At 42.9% G+C, this 18398-nt stretch overlaps 3 non-coding genes across 3 annotated transcripts; all 3 read left to right on the top strand.

Annotated features, from left to right (window-relative positions):
• The first annotated feature begins 16842 nt into the window (after positions 1 to 16842).
• LOC134441916 (U1 spliceosomal RNA) lies at positions 16843 to 17006 on the top strand. The gene has a single exon (XR_010033245.1). It is a non-coding gene; the product is annotated as a U1 spliceosomal RNA (small nuclear RNA).
• A 376-nt stretch (positions 17007 to 17382) lies between these two features.
• Positions 17383 to 17546, top strand: LOC134441909 (U1 spliceosomal RNA). The gene has a single exon (XR_010033239.1). It is a non-coding gene; the product is annotated as a U1 spliceosomal RNA (small nuclear RNA).
• Positions 17547 to 17924: 378 nt separating this feature from the next.
• Positions 17925 to 18088, top strand: LOC134441898 (U1 spliceosomal RNA). The gene has a single exon (XR_010033228.1). It is a non-coding gene; the product is annotated as a U1 spliceosomal RNA (small nuclear RNA).
• The last annotated feature ends 310 nt before the right edge of the window (positions 18089 to 18398 follow it).

Here is an 18398-nt window from a genome sequence, read left to right as displayed (position 1 = left end):
TTTCTCTCTCTCTCCGCACGGCATTGATTGACAGCTGATAGAACTCAGTGCTGTCGGCGACGTCACATTTTTATAAATAATAAGTTAACAAGACCATCAGGCAACAATCCTTAACAAGCTCAATAACTCTTGAGCCAATCTGTTAATTCCGTCCTCGTTACATCGTGAATGACGATCCTCAGGTCATCAGCCATCAAAAATATGCTGGCTGACAGCGCCAGAGAGAGAGAGAGAGAAACAACAAAAACTGGACTCTGTTTTTGTGTTGGTTTTGACTCTGGTTGCATGTATTGCCATCTGTCAGCGCCAGGTTAAACTGAACTGCCCTATAAGTGAGTTCGCAATTACCAGCGCGAAATGCATTATGGGTAATATTCGCCATTTTGAGAGATAAACAAAACAGCGTTGCCCCGGGATACAATAAAACGTGCATGATATTTTATCTAGCCGGGTTACTCCGAGCATGTAATCTTGACAACAAACAATTCAAAAAACCATTTAACAACCCCAAATTACTCAACATTTCGCTGGTAGGTCGAGGATGGTCTTGGGGTTGTAAACGAGACATTTTTTAACTTTTTAAGTGAAACCAGAATTAATTAACGAACTTGTTTTGGAGAGATGTCTGGTAAACTAACAGAATGCTAACTATCCGGGTTGCTAGCTAAATCCGATTATGTAATGTTGACAACAAACAAGTCACACAACCATTTAACAACTCCAAATTACTCAAAATTTCGCTGGTAAATCAAGGAGGATCTTGGGGTTGAAAACAAGACATTTTTGAACTTTTTAAGTGAAACCAGAATTTAATAACGAACTTGTTTTGGAGAGATGTCTGGTAACTAACAGAAGACTAACCATCCGGGTTGCTAGCTAAATCCGAGTATGTCATATTGACAGCAAACAAGTCACACAACCATTTAACAACCCCAAATTACTCAACATTTCGCTGGTAGATCAAGGAGGGTCCTGGGGTTGAAAACAAGACATTTTTGAACTTTTTAAGTGAAACCAGAATTTAATAACGAACTTGTCTTGGAGAGATGTCTGGTAACTAACAGAATGCTAACCATCCGGGTTGCTAGCTAAATCCGAGTATGTCATATTGACAGCAAACAAGTCACACAACCATTTAACAACCCCAAATTACTCAAAAATTCGCTGGTAGATCAAGGAGGGTCTTGGGGTTGAAAACAAGACATTTTTGAACTTTTTAAGTGAAACCAGAATTCATTAACAAACTCGTTTTGAAGAGATGCCAGTTAGCCCACACATAGCTATGTTCAGTACAGCTTTACATGTCCTTCTTAAATTGAATGTTTCATTAATTTATTCTACCAGTTCATGATACAGCTTCATTAATCACCTGTGGCCACTGTCTGTCATCGTCTATCCATGAAACTTTATTCAAAACTTAATTCAGGCTGTCATTTTGATGGTCTCAGTCACCAGAATTGATAAGCGCAGCAACGATAGATGGCATAACGGAGAACGGCACACTTCAGCAATGGCGACAGTGCACAAGCGGCACCCATGAATCGCAATGCAATCATTCTAAAATCTACAGAAAGCACCACTTTTACCCCACTACGAAATCCACAAAGTATGACATTTATTTCCCTCGTTTACTGGTGTGCAGCTCAGTGTCCTACCGCTTCGGGATGGCAGGATCTGGTATCCACGCATTTGTTTATCTACCGTTTTGCGTTGCTAGGTCAATTTCGCGCAGGCGCACTAGTAATTGCGAACTCACTTATTTGCTCTTTGATGTAAAAGTGCCCTTCAGCAGGTGTCTTTTAGTGTTTAAAAGTGAGCTAGGAGGCCTAACAGCAATTGCTGACATAGGGTAATTAATTAATAATTCAATAATTTAATAATAGACCTACTAATAATTTAATAATTAGGCCTAATACTACCACTAATAATAATCATTTGCATAAATAATACTACAACCATGTATAATGAGGCCAACACTCTGATTTTTTTTCTCCTAATGTGGCTCTTGAGGAAGATATAGTGAGTATCACTGGTTTACATTTTTAATATGTAGCGTGTAGACATCGGCTGGACAGTTGTGTTTGCTATTTAGGACCATGGCAAACATGTGCTGTTGACCATGAAAATAGATCGAAGAGGGTTGGAAGTTTTCATATTTAGTGTATATTGGTTGTAGAAACAGAATGGTTGTGTTTGTAGCCAGTGTTGCCAAAAGAAAATCAACCAAAGTCGCTATGGGCTTGCTGAAAAGTCGCTAGATGACGTCATGACATTACGTATGACGTCACAATGTCACGCACGGCGCGCTGATCTACAGAAAACGTGCCCACATGCCTTCATCCACAGTACAAGTGGGCGGTGCTAGCTACTTTTTGGAGATCAGAGCTAATCTGCAGCCCTACTTAACCGTGGGAAACGCTTCTGATGGCGGCGCAGAGTCAGAATTATGTGGAAAAACGATGAATTTGTCACTGAAAATGCACGTTTTAAAAAGTCGCCAGATGCACCAAAAAGTCGCTAAAGGCGCTAGATGAGTTTTTTGTCATCAGTGCACGAGATCCACTGCGGTCGGTGCGGCCAGCCTGCTAGTGCTCATTTAAATTTGTCATACCAGTATGCATATCCCAAGGAGCCGTTGTGGTAGCTTTTGTGATACGCACCGGATTCTCATGCCCCCTGTATCTGCTTGTAGGGTAGACCGAGTAAAGTTAAGTGTTGGATACAGTTGAGGTAAATCAAATATACCTGTGTAACAAGACTGATCTAATTCAAAGTGTAGGCATAACATAAATGACAGTCCCTAAACATTTGGTGACCATATCGAACATTGTGTAATCTCGGTTTATGTTGACATTCGGTTCCTGCCATATCTTTGTCCCATATCGCTTGCCGTAGCCTCATACAAGCAGATGTACATGTGCATGAGAATTCCTGTGCGTATCACAAAAGCTGCCACACCGTAGTGCCTCATGTGTCACGTCTGTCTCTACCCGCCACTGAAAATGCATTGTGTGGTGTCGTGGGGAGGGAGACTGATTTGCCTCTCACAAGACAAGTGAAATAGTCTCTAGATTCGGCCAGATTGAGCCTGAAAAGTCGTTAAATCGCTAGATGATTTTTTTTGTCGCCAGAGGTGGCCAAAAGTCGCTAAATTGGCAACACTGTTTGTAGCCATCCAATCTCAGACGGTCGTCATTTGAATTGACGGAAGATTTTCAATAAAACAATATGATCTAAAAATAGCCTAAATAGTCATAAACATGTGCTGTTGACCATGAAAATAGATCGAAGAGGGTTGGAAGTTTTCATATTTAGTGTATATTGGTTGTAGAAACAGAATGGTTGTGTTTGTAGCCATCCAATCTCAGACGGCCGTCATTTGAATTGACGGAAGATTGCCAAGTCGCATAAGGGGTCTTACACACCAGGGCGGTAAAGCGTCGCGGAACGGCCGCGTCTTTTTACCGGCGTCGGTGAAAATACACTGAAACCTCTGTCCTTACACACCAACCGGCGGTAGTCGAGCGTCAGCGGCGTGGGAGCCGGCTCCGCGCTGCATTTGGAAAATAGAACTCAAGCGTATTTTTCACGCCGGGGGACCGGCGGTGTCTCATTCAAATGAATGGCAGAGTAGCATGCTATCTTTGGCTGTGGGGAGGGTTTTGATCAGGACTTGCCGCGCACGCCGACGCTGTCAGTGTGAAAGGCAGAGAAAAACACTCTGGCTGAAAGCAGAAAGACCGCGTTCGTCCCGCGACCGTTCCGGTATGTTTTGGCCCTTAAGCGGCGCATGTCGTAATAAAATATAAAATAATATTAACATATAGTTTTTATACTGAAAGTATATAGCGGAGGGTCTGTAATATTGAGCTAAAGTGTTTGAAAGCTAGAAAAATTGCATGATGACGGCCGATCGGCTATGAAAATATTCCGGCCGGCAAGGCCACGGCCGTTATGGTAGCTAGAGGGTTATCCGTGGGAAACGCTTCTGACGGCGGCACAGTTACAATTATGTTGAAAAACAATGATTTTGCATTGAAAATGTGCATTTAAAAAAGTCGCCAGATGCACCAAAAAGTCGCTATCGTCACTAGATGATGTTTTTAGTCACCAGGCACGTCAAGTCGCTAAATTGGCAAGACTGCACAGAATTCCGTACTTTTCTTTTGTAGTACAAATTGTACACTTGGCCAGTCGCCAGGGTTGCCAGATGAGGCTGATGATTTCCAGCCCAAAAAAATGCTCAAATTTCCAACTTTAATGAAGAATTTGTGTCTGGAAGGCATATACAGTGAGTCCAATATGTATTTGATCCCTTGCTGATTTTGCCGGTTTGCCCACTAATAAAGACATGATCAGTCTATAAATTTATGATAATATGTATTCAAACATGGAGAGACAGAATATCAAAAACAAATTCCAGAAAATAACTTAAAATAATATATTTTAATTTATTTGTATTTAATTTAGGCCAATAAGTATTTGACCCCTCTAGCTAAAGAGGATAAAGTGCTTTGTGGCAAAGCCCTAGTTGTCTAGCACTGAGGTTAGATGCTTCTTTTAGTTAATGACAATGTTTGTGCATACAGTAGAAAATATGTTTTGCCCATTTTTCTTTGCACATTATCTCTAAAGCATTAATAGTTTGTGGCTGTAGCTTGGCAAATGGGAGGTTCAGTTCTCTCCATAGAATTACTATAGGGTTAATATTTGGAGACTGTCTAGGCCACTTCACGACTTTAATATGCTTCTTATTGAGCCACATATTTGTTGCATTGACTGTATGTTGTGTATTATTGTCATGTTGGGAGATCCAAAAATGGCCCACCCTTCAGTATAGTGGTGGAGGGAAGGACGTTTGCACTCAGGATTGCACATTACATGTCTCCCTCCATCCATTCATTGACGATGCAAAGTTGTCCTGTGCCTTGGCCAGACAAACACCCTCAAACCATAATGATACCACTTTCATGCATGATGGTGAGGAGGGTGTTCTTGGGATCATAGACAGCAGTACTCTTTCTCAAAACACATTGAATTGTGATAATGCCAAACAGCTTGATTTTTGGTTTCATCTGACTACAGCACCTCCTTATCATATCCTAAACCAGTCTGATGTCTGTTGGCAAACCTCAAGTGGGACTGCGCAGGTTCCTTCTGAAGTAGAGGTACCATGTGTGCACTACAGGATTTTAAACCTCTGTGGCATTAAGTGCTACCAGTAGTTTTATCAGTGATTTTGGTCCCAGTAGCTTTGATATCATTGCCTAGTTCATCCCGTACAGCTCTAGGGTGATTTCTTTCTGTTCTCATGATTATCAAATCCCTACAAAAGGTCAAATCTTGTATAGAACCCCTGACAGGCTGATGGATAGTCATTTTGTATTCCTCACATTTTGGAAGAAATGCATCAACAGCTGGGTCATTAATACCCAGTCTCTTTCTTGTGGCTTTGCAGTCCATTTAATCTTTGTTCAGGTCTAAAATCGTGTCCCTGATATCATTTGACCACTCTTTGGTCTTTCCCATGCTGGTGAGGTTGGAGTGTGACTGATTCACTCATACTATGGACTGATTCTGCTGATTCAATGTGTCTTTTATGCATGTTAGTATGTACAGGTGTCTTTAATTCAGATGACAAAGTTGATCGGAAGTGCCCATCTGGTCTGTGGGCCCGGAACTGTAATCAGTTGGCAGGGGATCAAATACTTATTTTGCTTGATGAAATGGAAATACATTAAAATATATTCTCTTCAGTTAATTTCTGGATTTTGTTTTTGATATTCTCTCTCTCCATATTAGAATACATATTATCATAACATTTATTGACTGATCATGTCTTTTTTAGTAGGCAAACCAACAAAATCAGCAAGGGATCAAATACATATTGGACTCACTGTACATATTCGGCAGACTGCACCAATGAGAGTCTACAATCGTTGGGACTGGGCCAATCAGAGAGCTCTACAGCCAGCTGTGTTAGCCAGCACAGCACAGCACAGATGACTGAGGAGGAAAACACATCGCTCAAAACTGTAGGGAACATTAAATGATCGACACGAAAGGCTTGTTATACATAGCATTTCACGAAGTAACACACGATGGAATCCTTATAGAGACGCATTATAGAGATGATTTCGAAAACATTCCTGAAGACCTGACGCCCCGCTTTCTGAAGCCCATGCTAGAGAATACAGCTGATGGACAAAAAGGTTTCATCAAAGACACACAGACAGGTAAACTAGTTCTATCATCTGTGGAAAGATGCCTTGGTGGTACTTTATCATAGCCAAATGTTGTGTTTGAGTTAAAGGGACACTCCACCCATTTTGCATTAGGCTTTCGATTGCTAGACACCCAGTCATACTTTTGAATGGTCTTGCAAAATCTCTCAATTCCCCCTGAGATAGGAGAAATCCGCATTCATCTCTTAACACTTCCTCCGTCAATGATGTAAAAATCGTCATTTTGCATCATTGACGGAGGAAGTGAAAGAGAGGTGGATTTCTGTTGAGACTACAAGCCTTTTTCCCCACCCTTTCAACCCCGCCCATAAGGGGTTGGACCTAATGCTCCAACAGACCCATCACAGATCAGTGTCCCAGTGCTTTTGAAATCACTGGCATTGAAGCTCCAGTAAGCAGTGTTGCCAGATTGGGCTGCTTGGGATGGCCGTCTGCGGGTAAAAATGGCGGACAGGATTGCAGACAATTAGACAGAGAGGCTTCGTAGAAAGGCATTTTGGATTCATACTCTAAATTCAATGGAGTCTCAGGGCATAAATGAGAAACTCCATATGTCTTGCTTTCTGTAACAAATTGCTTCAGCATCGCGGCTGTGATCTTGTAATAATTGTAGCTGTGGTTTTATTGACAATGTTCTTTGTGTATTGTTTTTTCACTTTTTTGTTTTGTTTTGGGAAGTTGGCAAGCTGTCTAACTGTCTACAATCTTGTCCTGGTGTTGGGGGGTGGGGTCAATTACCTCCAATGAGATGAGACCAACTTTTAGCCAAACCAAGTGGGATCACCTGTGAATGTTAAGTCTTAAAAAGTGTGTCTCTCTCTTGCTATCATTTGACTCTGAAGAAGGTGTACCAACACCGAAACGTTGGTAGCGTGTGTGCACAAAATAAAGTCTTGAAAACTAAGCTGCAGTGTGCTCCAGCTTCTCCTTTCCAGTGATGTCTATCCCACTGTGATGCACCTGCAAGCAGGGTTGCCAGATGAGGCTGATGATTTCCAGCCCAAAAAATTGTCAAAACCCGCCTAGAAGCTCAAAATCCCGCCCAATTCTATTGATTTCTATGGCTAAAATTGTTTTTTTCCCCCCCTGCTAAATGCCATTTTCGCACACGGCTATACTAAGCAGCCCAATCTGGCAACACTGCCTGCAAGCTGAGAGAGGGATGATACGTAGAGTGGATTCCAATATCCAGACTTCCATCCTCCCTTGCTCACTTGCCTGCTTGTGACCTCATGATGATGTCACTGGCGACAGAAAAGTAATTCAATTTCTTGCAAAAGCACAATTCTAATGTTGTTTTCTCATTTGCAATCGGGATGGTGAATGAAAAACAGTCCTCCAAAAGTTGTTGTGGCTAGGCTGACAGCTGGGAAAATTAGTTGTTTTCTCCATGGAGGCGGAGCGAGGCCACGAGCACAAGTGGAGGACGGGAGTCTGCATATTGGAATGCACCCGTAGAGTCCCAAATAACTGGGTGTGGCCTGTGGAACTTGAGCATTGCAGTGCATGATGGGGATTGTTGTCACAAATCCACAAGCACTAAAAAGTCATTTCATGCCTTTTCTCTGCCAAGAAGGCACCAAATTAAAAATGTATACTACTATTCTACTATATTATATGACCCACTTTCAATACATATTCATGTCTCCACCGGTGGAATGCCCCTTTAAGGACTGTTTCCCACCCCATCTGAGTTAGTGAGGGGGGTCTATTGCCACTGTCTGTATGTTTGAACATTATCCAGCAGTCTATTAGGCCTACAATCTGTTGTCACAAGTTAAAGGGGTGTGCCACTATTTTGGGGCTTAATCCAGTTAAAATCGTTGGCTGGGGTTTATAAAGGTGGTAAAGTGTCTTATTTTTCATGTAAGCCGTTGTCTTGTTTTAAGACAAGTTAAAAGAGGGAGCATGTCACTAAGCTAGTGAAAGTCAATGGATCCGTGTACACTATGATCAGCCTACCCATGGGTTACACTTTTTTTTTTTTTTAAATTGCATTTTAGGTGGTGGGCCCAGTCTCATATCTTGTCAGTTCGTTGGTGTTAACGAGTGGCAACTTTATTTTTGCTTATATAACCCCCTGACAACCCATTAGTCAATATTTTGGCTGTTGCCATCCTCAAAACTTGCACATTGATTTATAAAAATGACAACAAAAATTAGCCGACCGAGTGACGTCACGTCAGTGCAAAGTCAACGAGGCAGAATACAGCTAGCGCGTGCATGCTACCCGGAACCGTCAGATTTCATGGCAAAAAGTTACAAGTTGGGGGGTAAGTGGGCTCACTTGTTGTGTACATGCAAAAAATATATTTTTCTCAAACTTTCAGAAGTGCTCTTTTTCGCTGTTAGTGTTCGACTGTCTGACCATCATTGGGCAACGAGAGATAAATGTCAAAAAGAGGACAGGTCTGTTCCCTCAAAGCAATAGAGCAATGAGGTGACGGGGGTAGATCAATTCGCCAAAAAACTACGTGTCAGTAAAGAAATGCAAGCTGTGTTATTTTTTCCAGTAACAGGTAAATGGTCAGGAATGAAATACCTACGTTGTTTCAATGATTAGGTGAATTATCTGCATATGAAAAAAGGCCGATATGCGGATAAATATTCCCTTTTCAACTTTGGGGGCGGAGACTTCCCATTGACTGTGCATTATGTGACGTCACCCCCAGTCTTTTTTATTTTCGTTATTTTTTAATATCAACGTGCAACTTTTCAGCGTGGCAACAGCCAGAATATTGCTTTACATATTGTCAGGAGGTCATATTAGAAAAATCAAGTTGCCACTCGAGAGTGAGAACGAAACTCGTTTTCTAAAGGAGCTACGAAATCTAGCCCACCGTCTATTTGGTACCACAGTAACATCAACTCAGTAATCTGAACATTACCCTTTGAAAAATATAACATTGTTCTATACTTGCATTTTAGACATGAAACAAAAGAGTGGATGCCAACCAAACACATTTCCTCTAAATAACAGTTTGGCAATGAACAAAATTCAAGAGACACCGCACACTGCTTACTTTTCTTTACTTTATTTCTCGGAGCGAACAATGCGTTTCGCCCAATGCGTCATCAGGTTCGCTCTTCAATTTGGCAATATTGAAGGCTTGCACATCAAAAACGTGCCCTAGGCTACACCCCGAGACTGTCCAACAAAATACTGACTTCACAGTGATGTGACGTGATGATGATGATGACAGTTGAGCAAGTGAGCGCACAGAGAGAGCCTGCTAGTGTCCTCCCTTGCCAACGTTTCAGGAGGAGTAGCGATTAACATAAACATTACAAGCAGTGCTTAATTTGAGGGGAAGCAAGCTCCGGAACCTTGGATGGAACCTCATGGGAAGACATCACAGAACCCCACTCGGGGGGAGCCACCCATCCTCTGTGCTCCGGGACCTCCCGCTTGCAGGGTTGCCAGATGAGGCTGATGATTTCCAGCCCAAAAAATGCTCAAAACCCGCCTAGAAGCACAAAATTCCGCCCAATTGAATTGATTTCTATGGCAAAAATTGGGCGGGTTTTTCTGATAAAAGCCATTTTTACCCGCACACGGCCATCCTAAGCAGCCCAATTGGGTGGGAACCAGCCCAATCTGGCAACACTGCCCGCTTGACTAAGCAGCTGAGTACAAGCCACGTACTTACAAGATAAATGTATGTACAAACCAAAGCTATTTCTTCTCACAAGGTGAACAGGTTGAGCATTTGTTAGCATTTGTGCTAAGCGGAGAATTAGCAATTCTAGCTCTGAAGTTTCTCTCCAGCTCTTCTCCGTCATTGGAAGCGCTCGATACTCCCGACGCTTATCTTATTTCAAAACTCCCCCGACTGTTTGTCTGTCTGCCTCTGTTTCTCCATGCGCGGCGCGCACGCTGTCTTTTGCGCCTTCTCTCGTTCACACGTTCCTGCATTTCTCTATGGGGTGTATTTATTTTAGGAGCAGAATACGATTGAAAGGGTTGAAATATCTACTCGCACACGCGCGCCCTTTCCATTATTTCGTTCGCACAATCATTTATTTTAGGGGCATATGCGAGCAAAATGCTCGCACTGTAGAGCCCTGGTAGAGCCACTGCATCCTCCACTGTGGGTCGTTCAAGTGTACTGCAAAGATTTGGTGAGACTGGTCCTCAGTAGGTCTGCGGTGAATGGGTCAGGATCCAGGACCATTTCATCAAACACCAGCTTGACCTGATTGTTGGCATAATCTGTATATGTAAAACATTTTCATTGCATGTGTAGCGGGCAGAGCGTAGTGCTGTGTAGGAGGTGCCACTTCGGGTGGCGACGCAAGCCAATTGCGTGCCGAGCGTAATTAGGTGGCACAGGTGGCATGTCATTTCAAATGGTGGCGGGAGCTTGCCAAAGATTGCTTTGTTGGTGGTGCAGGGAGCCAGGAGGTTGTTTGTTTGCTGTGCGGCCCGTGAAGTTGGAAGTCTGTGTCGGTAGTGCGAAAACGTGAGGTAAGGTTATTCCTTCTAGGCGCTTGTCTTGCCCGTGTCGTAATTTCACATGGTTGATCTCACGTTTGTTTGTCTTGTAGCAATTTGGGGCTTATCGATCATTAAGCCGCATGCAAGGTGCCTACGTTGTCTTTTGGGAGTTTGCTGGGTGAACCCTGAGTAACACGGGAAGTGTCTGGATCGCAGCTGATGTAAGTTTTGATTTGTATTTCGCCTTGGCTAACCATCGGATGGTTGTTTGTATCACTGACCCTTACCTCTGGCTTTGTTTATTGGCAGAGACTTCACTGAGCTGCCGACACGCGCATTTAATCCTTCCTACAGAAGCACGGGCGCTCGCGTTAACCCCTCCTGCGCTGCATTGTAACAACTTCATTGGGAAGTTTAATCAACATTTAACTGCACCGGTCTCAATGTAAGTTCCCTGACTCAGTCTTGTCTCTGCTTCCGCTGTATAATTTCTCGAGATGTCTTGCCTGACTTGGCTGGCTATTGTGTTTGCATTGTAGCCCAAGAACGAAACCCAGTCACTGACTGATAGGCGGCCGGTGAGTGCGCGTCTCTCTCCAGTCCTGAGGTGCGCATTTCCTTATTTTAGTTTTAGTCATGTCTTAAGGTCTCACTAATTCACCAAGCATGATGTTACAACCTGATGCTTTCTCTATTTCAGGAGGATCATTTTAGGAGCCACAGCCACTGTTTTTCCTTAGTTCATTTTGTTTGTATTTTCTTTTGAGTTTGGTGGGACACTCCCCTCAGTACGGGTTTTAATTGGAGTTACTGCGCAGTAGGCTACTTTTGGGCCGACAGCCAATCGGTGAGCCACGACGTGGCCCAGCGCAGTGTTACACCCGTCTTTCGTCTCCTGCTTGAGTGTGTGTGTGTGTGCGCGTGCGTGTGTGTGTATGAGTGAGTGTGCTCTTTGTGTACATGTTGTCTGTGTTTGTCTATTTAACCATCTAGGGCAATGTGCAATATATTTGTTTGAGGACAGTGTGGGTTTGCAGTGCAACACGTGTGTAGTGTACAAACTGTTAATAGTGTTTGCAATTACTTACTAAACGGGGGTGCCGTGAATATTGTGCGCAATATACAGTGTGTGTGATCAATGTGTGTAGGCCTACCCTTTTATTATTTTCTATGTTTGAAGTGATCACCTGTGTGACTATTGCATGAACTACACCTGTTTGGTGTCCACTTAACCACTGTCTGTCTCCAAGTTGTTGCTGCATGCCCTAGTGGCCACTATTTATTGTATGTCTTATTTCTTCTTTGTTGTCAATAAAATTTGTACTTTTGATTACATCAGCCCCAATTGTTCCTTTACACGAACAGCCTGCATTAAGGCAGTTAAGAGGTCAAAAGGTGTTTTGCGCTCAGTAGCGCCCCCTGGTGGTTACACATGTATTGGATTTCCATTATTTTTAATGTGTTGCACACATTCCATTACACTGTAAAAGTATTATTTGTGTTTTCCCATAAATGTGTGAATAGCTTACCAAAGGTTGCCTTTGCTTTAACTGGCTTGACAAAATGGCCTTCATTCTTTGCCTCGGGAACAGACATCCTGTACATATCTTGTGGAGGTGTCCTGAGGGCGGTCATACATTTTATTTTAGTTTGGCTTAATTTGTTTCGTTCTCAAAAAAACAAAACATACAAGAGCTAATTTGTCCACATTCTTTCTTAAAACGCATGCCACTTGTTATGTTATAGGTAGGGGTGTAACGATATGGAACCGAACGGACGTACCGTACCGAATCGAACAGTGCTGTACCGGGTACCGAGAGTAAAACTCTGTTCATGTTTTTACATTATGCTGCTACTACATGCAGAGGCTCGTGCAGAACCCTGAGAGAGAATGCAAAAAAACAGGTGAAGAGGCTTGGTCTTTGTGAAACCTTGAGGAGAAAGTGTTATTTCTTACACTGATGAAATCTCCGACCCAGTGGCAGGTTTAATGTATTTCCTTTTTTTCGTTTGCATTCTGACAATATTTTGGTGAAATGAACAATGTGCTGAGGAAGAACATGGCTTTTCGATTTTTGTGTACCGTTACACCCCTAGTTATAGGTAATTGCTATATTATAACATGATTTGAACATTGATATGTGTGACGCAAACAACGCATGAAGACAACGCCAAAGCTTAGAGAGTGATGCTAAATATTTCAAGCTGGGAGTTCACAAAACAATATCATTCTCAAACATTTATCTAATGAGAAGATGCTTAATTTTTAACTCTGGTTTGTATCTCAGACCTAAACCCCAAGTAATATAGTATATAACCCCACACAGCTTGGAGGTGGGGAACAATGAGATGATGAATTTTGTTTAACAGAATCTGCTGTTCTTTCACAGCTGTGTGCAAAAGCCTGAAAATTAGTGTTCTGTTGTCAATATAATTTTTTTTTTATAACACAAAACATAATTTGAGCTTACTTACAGTGTGACACTCATGGGCAGGATGATGTTGAATCTGCTGGATGGCATAGCCATGTCCACTTCAGGTGTTTTCACAGGGGGGCACCTGACCAGCAAACATTATGGAAAATGTTTAGGAACCTGTTGCAGATGTGCACTTAGAGAAGGCAATGAAGCCTGTACATATGGCAATAAAAAGTAAATACAAATGTAGTCCATTTGCGTACGTCTAGTGAGAAACATCATAGCGGCACGTAACTACAATGTTACTTATTTGATGAACCAGTCAACGTTATCTTTGCGCAAAGAACACACTCACCTTTGATTTGCTTTGTGTCACGGAGACTCTGTTTCCAGCAGACACACACTCGCCTGGCAGCACTCGCCTGGCACTCGCCTGACTTCCCTTTCACAGAGAGATCGAAGTGGCTCTACGCTCTGAAAACGACACGAAAACTCTTCACTGTCTTGTTTCAGATCACGGTTCAACATGCCATGAAAATAGCATTTCATACAGAGTAGAGGATTGATATGGAATCATGCTAGCATTGAACCACCTGCTACGAGGTTGCTTGGAATAGCCTCGGTTTCTGAAACAACCTTCCTATTGAGCTCGTAACTGAATTCTGTACGAATACATTTTAGTTTGGCTTCATTTGTTTCGTTTTACTTCGGTTACTGTAACTTCCGAAGGTGCACTGAAATAATAAGCTGGCCTTTTGCATACAATGCCGCCAGCATAATGGTGCACATAGCTAAAGCTGATAGGGGGTTAGCTCATTTAGATGAACAAACCAAAGCTAACATGCAATTGTTACAAGAAGAATATGACGGAATACAAATGTAAAAAATGAACAATGTGATACAGACGATTCTGGTTGCTGGGGTTGATTTGGTCGCAAAGTTGGAACTGACCCACTTGAGCATTACGTTCCGACTGAAGCCAGCTCTAAATTGTGCAATGTCATCCGTGAAAGGCGCAGGGGAAAGAAATAGTTCACGGTTGTGTGTACTTGGGATACTGTTAAATGAATAAAAGCCATTGGTCTCGCACATTGCTTTCAGTTGGGAGACTGTAAAGTCACAACACCTGTTACGCCTAGCCACCATTGCTCGTCTTCCAGTGATGTGAGGGTGAGGGTGGGCAGGCACATTTTCGAAGGGGCGTGTTTCGAAGGGGGGTTCTGTGGGTGCGGGTATGGGAGGGCTGTTTGCACCTTCGTAACCTCATTTGGGTGTAAAAGCGGCATTGGCCGATTATTTTGGCGCTAATTCAAAAACTGGGAGTACTTGAAACAGAGGTTCTGACCATTTCTGGCACTTTGTGTGTACTCCCCACGGTGGGGAGACTCTGACGTAACGGTAAAAACGCAAAAAATATGATTTTGACTCTCCATCCCTTTAAAGTGTACCTCCGGGATTTTGGACACCAGACCTCATTTCCGAGTCAGCCAGGGTGTAAACAATGTGTCCAGAACGTTTTTTTCACATTCCATGCAGTCCTTGTGAATTCTCATATCCATGTTGCTAAGCTAGCGCAAGTGAACGGAGATGGTAGTAGCCTGCCCCCAAAAATAGTCTTATCCCGTTTAAACAACATTCAAAACAAAACCGTTATTATACCATACTGCAAGTGTAAATGTTTGTCTTAGTAGAATGAAGTTTGAAATTAAACCAACCTTGCACTGCATGGATTTTGCCATGTTGAGAGACTATTTTCTCGGGGTCGGCGGAATTTTACTTTGCTCTCTTCAGTTGTGATGTAGCCCACCCACCCACTGCAGGGACCCGCAAGAGACATTGCAAATCAAGGCTAGTTCTACAACTGCTTTCGGATCGAATAGTGGATTAAAACCCAACGACATCGCACCATGGTACATCAGTGTGTATATACCAACTGCAATAATAAAGCCCACAGATGGGTATCGGCAAGTTTCCATTGGTTTCCGTGAAAGATGTTGAAAGAACCAAACTCTGGCTCCTGGCTGCAGGGCTACATCAACACACCGATGGAGACGCTCCGTAAGCTACCCCGGTGCTTTGCAGTGACCATTTCAGTCCCGACGACTTCACAAAGTCCTTCTCGAAGTCTAATACCTACACGGAAAACTCTAAAAGTGTCCGCGGTGCCAACCGCATTCCCAGATCTACATTTTGTGGCGCGCACCAACAGTCTCCGAAGAACAGGTTTGCTATGCTTTCTGCTTCTATGATGGTAGCCCAGTGGTATAATGGCTTCGCCTACGTTAGCCAAAACTTGGGCTAGTTACCCTTTTGGATTGGCATGTTGTAATGCTTTACTGTTATTTTGTGTAATTGCTGTGACAAATGGCATTAGACATGACTTGCCGTATTCCTATGGATTCATAAGTTACACAACGCTATGTGATCTGGCTTGACATTGTGAAATATGTCACTCGTAGCTCTAGTTATTATTACATGGAATGTTTTTTTTTGAGACGAGATGGATGCGTTCTGTTCGCCAACATGCTGTGTAGACACACGGGTCATCTAGTAACAACCAAACATTGTTATGGCATATGTTTCAATGTTACGAAAGGTTTACAAAGTCGGACAGAAAGCATTACTCTTGATGTTTGCGAGCGAGGTCAGGGAGAGGGGAAAACCGTTCAGTTTTACAAACTTCAAAGATGTTGGAGTTCGCTCTATGGAAAAGTTATGGATGTGTCAAACGAAGCTAGGATTTGTACTAGGAATATCACTCCGCGGCTGTCAAGCTTTCAAACCGGAACACAAATTGCTGATGGTGATCAAACATGATTGCAATGTTGGTTTAATTTCAAACTTCATTCTATCAAGACAAGTATTTACACTTGCAGTCTGGCATAATAATGGGGTTGTTTTGAATGTTGTTGCAACCGGATAAGACTATTTTTGGGGGCAGGCTACTACCATCTCCGTTCACTTGCGCTAGCTTAGCAACATGGATATGAGAATTCACAAGGACTGCATGGAATTTGAACAAAACGTTCTGGACACATTGTTTACACCCTGGCTGACTCGGAAATGAGGTCTGGTGTCCAAAATCCCGGAGGTACACTTTAAGTTGAATTCCGAATGAACTTAATTCCAATTTGGTAAGTGTTTACATGATGTTTTTATGATGTGGAATTAAATTTTAATCAGATTTATAGAGAGTTAAATCAGATTTAAATGTCTCATGTAATGTCTCGTGGCACCCGCCAGTGAGAGGAGCGCGTTACACGCCACCTCCGTCTTTCTTTGACGCACGGAATAATTCCTTGGACGCCCAAATTGCTAAAGATCGGAGTCCAGTGAAAGTTGCCACCAAACAATATAATCTGCAACTACTTCAGAAGTGCCTATGCCAAGGTTTTAAAACAAAACAGGCCCTGCCAATTGAGCCCCATTAATCGGCTGACTTCCCAACGTGATAACAGACTGCTGGGCATTAAAGCTGCAAACGCCCAGTATGCTTCATATGTAAAAGAAGCTTGAAACTGTTGTGGATTGTTTGCAAAATAGTTGTATGAGGTGGAATTATTTCGGTAAGTGGTTGTATGTATTTTTGGAAAATTATAGTCAATGTTTTAGAAAGGTATTCTGCTTGATTTGTTTGATACAACTCCTCTTTAATTTTGTCCAAATTTTCCCGCCATTTTTGTTAAAAAAAAAAAAAAAAAAAAAAAAAAAAAAAAAAAAACTTAAGAAATGTGGGAATGTCATACTTACCTGGCAGGGGAGACACCATGATCAAGAAGGTGGTTCACCATTGGCGAGGCTTAGCCATTGCACTTCGGCTAGGTTGACCTAATTGAATTCCCCAAATGTGGGAATCTCAACTGCATAATTTGTGGTAGTGGGGGACTGCGTCCGCGCTCTCCCCTGATTTGTTGTTCAAGAAAAAAAGTTCAAGAGTGCATATTCTAAAAGCTTTTATTTGGGGTGCTTTTAGTTTGAAATGTGTGGGATCCCCCCCCCCCCTTTTTTTTCCCCCCTTCTTTTTTGAAAGTCATTATATGGGGGTGCTTTTAGTTTGAAATGTGTGGGGTTTTTTTTCCCTTTTTTTCTTTTTTTCCCCCTTCTTTCTTGAAGCTTGTGCTTGTAGCTCTGGTGAAAAGCAATTAAGCGTGCCTTGAAGGGGCGTGGCCTGGAACGCTCTACAGGATCCGGAGAGCTCGTATTGGCACCGGCTGAGGTCTAGCGCCCTCTTGGTGCCTCACACGGTGCCCACCTGGTGCCCCCCTGCTGGCCCCAGCAACTCATACTTACCTGGCAGGGGAGACACCATGATCAAGAAGGTGGTTCACCATTGGCGAGGCTTAGCCATTGCACTTCGGCTAGGTTGACCTAATTGAATTCCCCAAATGTGGGAATCTCAACTGCATAATTTGTGGTAGTGGGGGACTGCGTCCGCGCTCTCCCCTGATTTGTTGTTCAAGAAAAAAAGTTCAAGAGTGCATATTCTAAAAGCTTTTATTTGGGGTGCTTTTAGTTTGAAATGTGTGGGATCCCCCCCCCCCCCTTTTTTTCCCCCCTTCTTTTTTTAAAGTCATTATATGGTGGTGCTTTTAGTTTGAAATGTGTGGGGTTTTTTTTCCCTTTTTTTCTTTTTTTTTCCCCCTTCTTTCTTGAAGCTTGTGCTTGTAGCTCTGGTGAAAAGCAATTAAGCGTGCCTTGAAGGGGCGTGGCCTGGAACGCTCTACAGGATCCGGAGAGCTCGTATTGGCACCGGCTGAGGTCTAGCGCCCTCTTGGTGCCTCACACGGTGCCCACCTGGTGCCCCCCTGCTGGCCCCAGCAACTCATACTTACCTGGCAGGGGAGACACCATGATCAAGAAGGTGGTTCACCATTGGCGAGGCTTAGCCATTGCACTTCGGCTAGGTTGACCTAATTGAATTCCCCAAATGTGGGAATCTCAACTGCATAATTTGTGGTAGTGGGGGACTGCGTCCGCGCTCTCCCCTGATTTGTTGTTCAAGAAAAAAAGTTCAAGAGTGCATATTCTAAAAGCTTTTATTTGGGGTGCTTTTAGTTTGAAATGTGTGGGATTCCCCCCCCCCCCTTTTTTTCCCCCCTTCTTTTTTGAAAGTCATTATATGGGGGTGCTTTTAGTTTGAAATGTGTGGGTTTTTTTTTCCCTTTTTTTCTTTTTTTCCCCCTTCTTTCTTGAAGCTTGTGCTTGTAGCTCTGGTGAAAAGCAATTAAGCGTGCCTTGAAGGGGCGTGGCCTGGAACGCTCTACAGGATCCGGAGAGCTCGTATTGGCACCGGTGAGT

This window comes from Engraulis encrasicolus, chromosome 24 (genome assembly GCF_034702125.1).
Source record: "Engraulis encrasicolus isolate BLACKSEA-1 chromosome 24, IST_EnEncr_1.0, whole genome shotgun sequence".
In the NCBI taxonomy this organism is placed as follows: Eukaryota; Metazoa; Chordata; class Actinopteri; order Clupeiformes; family Engraulidae; genus Engraulis; species Engraulis encrasicolus.
The sequence above is the reverse complement of the archived record's forward strand: the minus strand, read 5'-3'. Positions and strand labels throughout refer to the sequence as shown.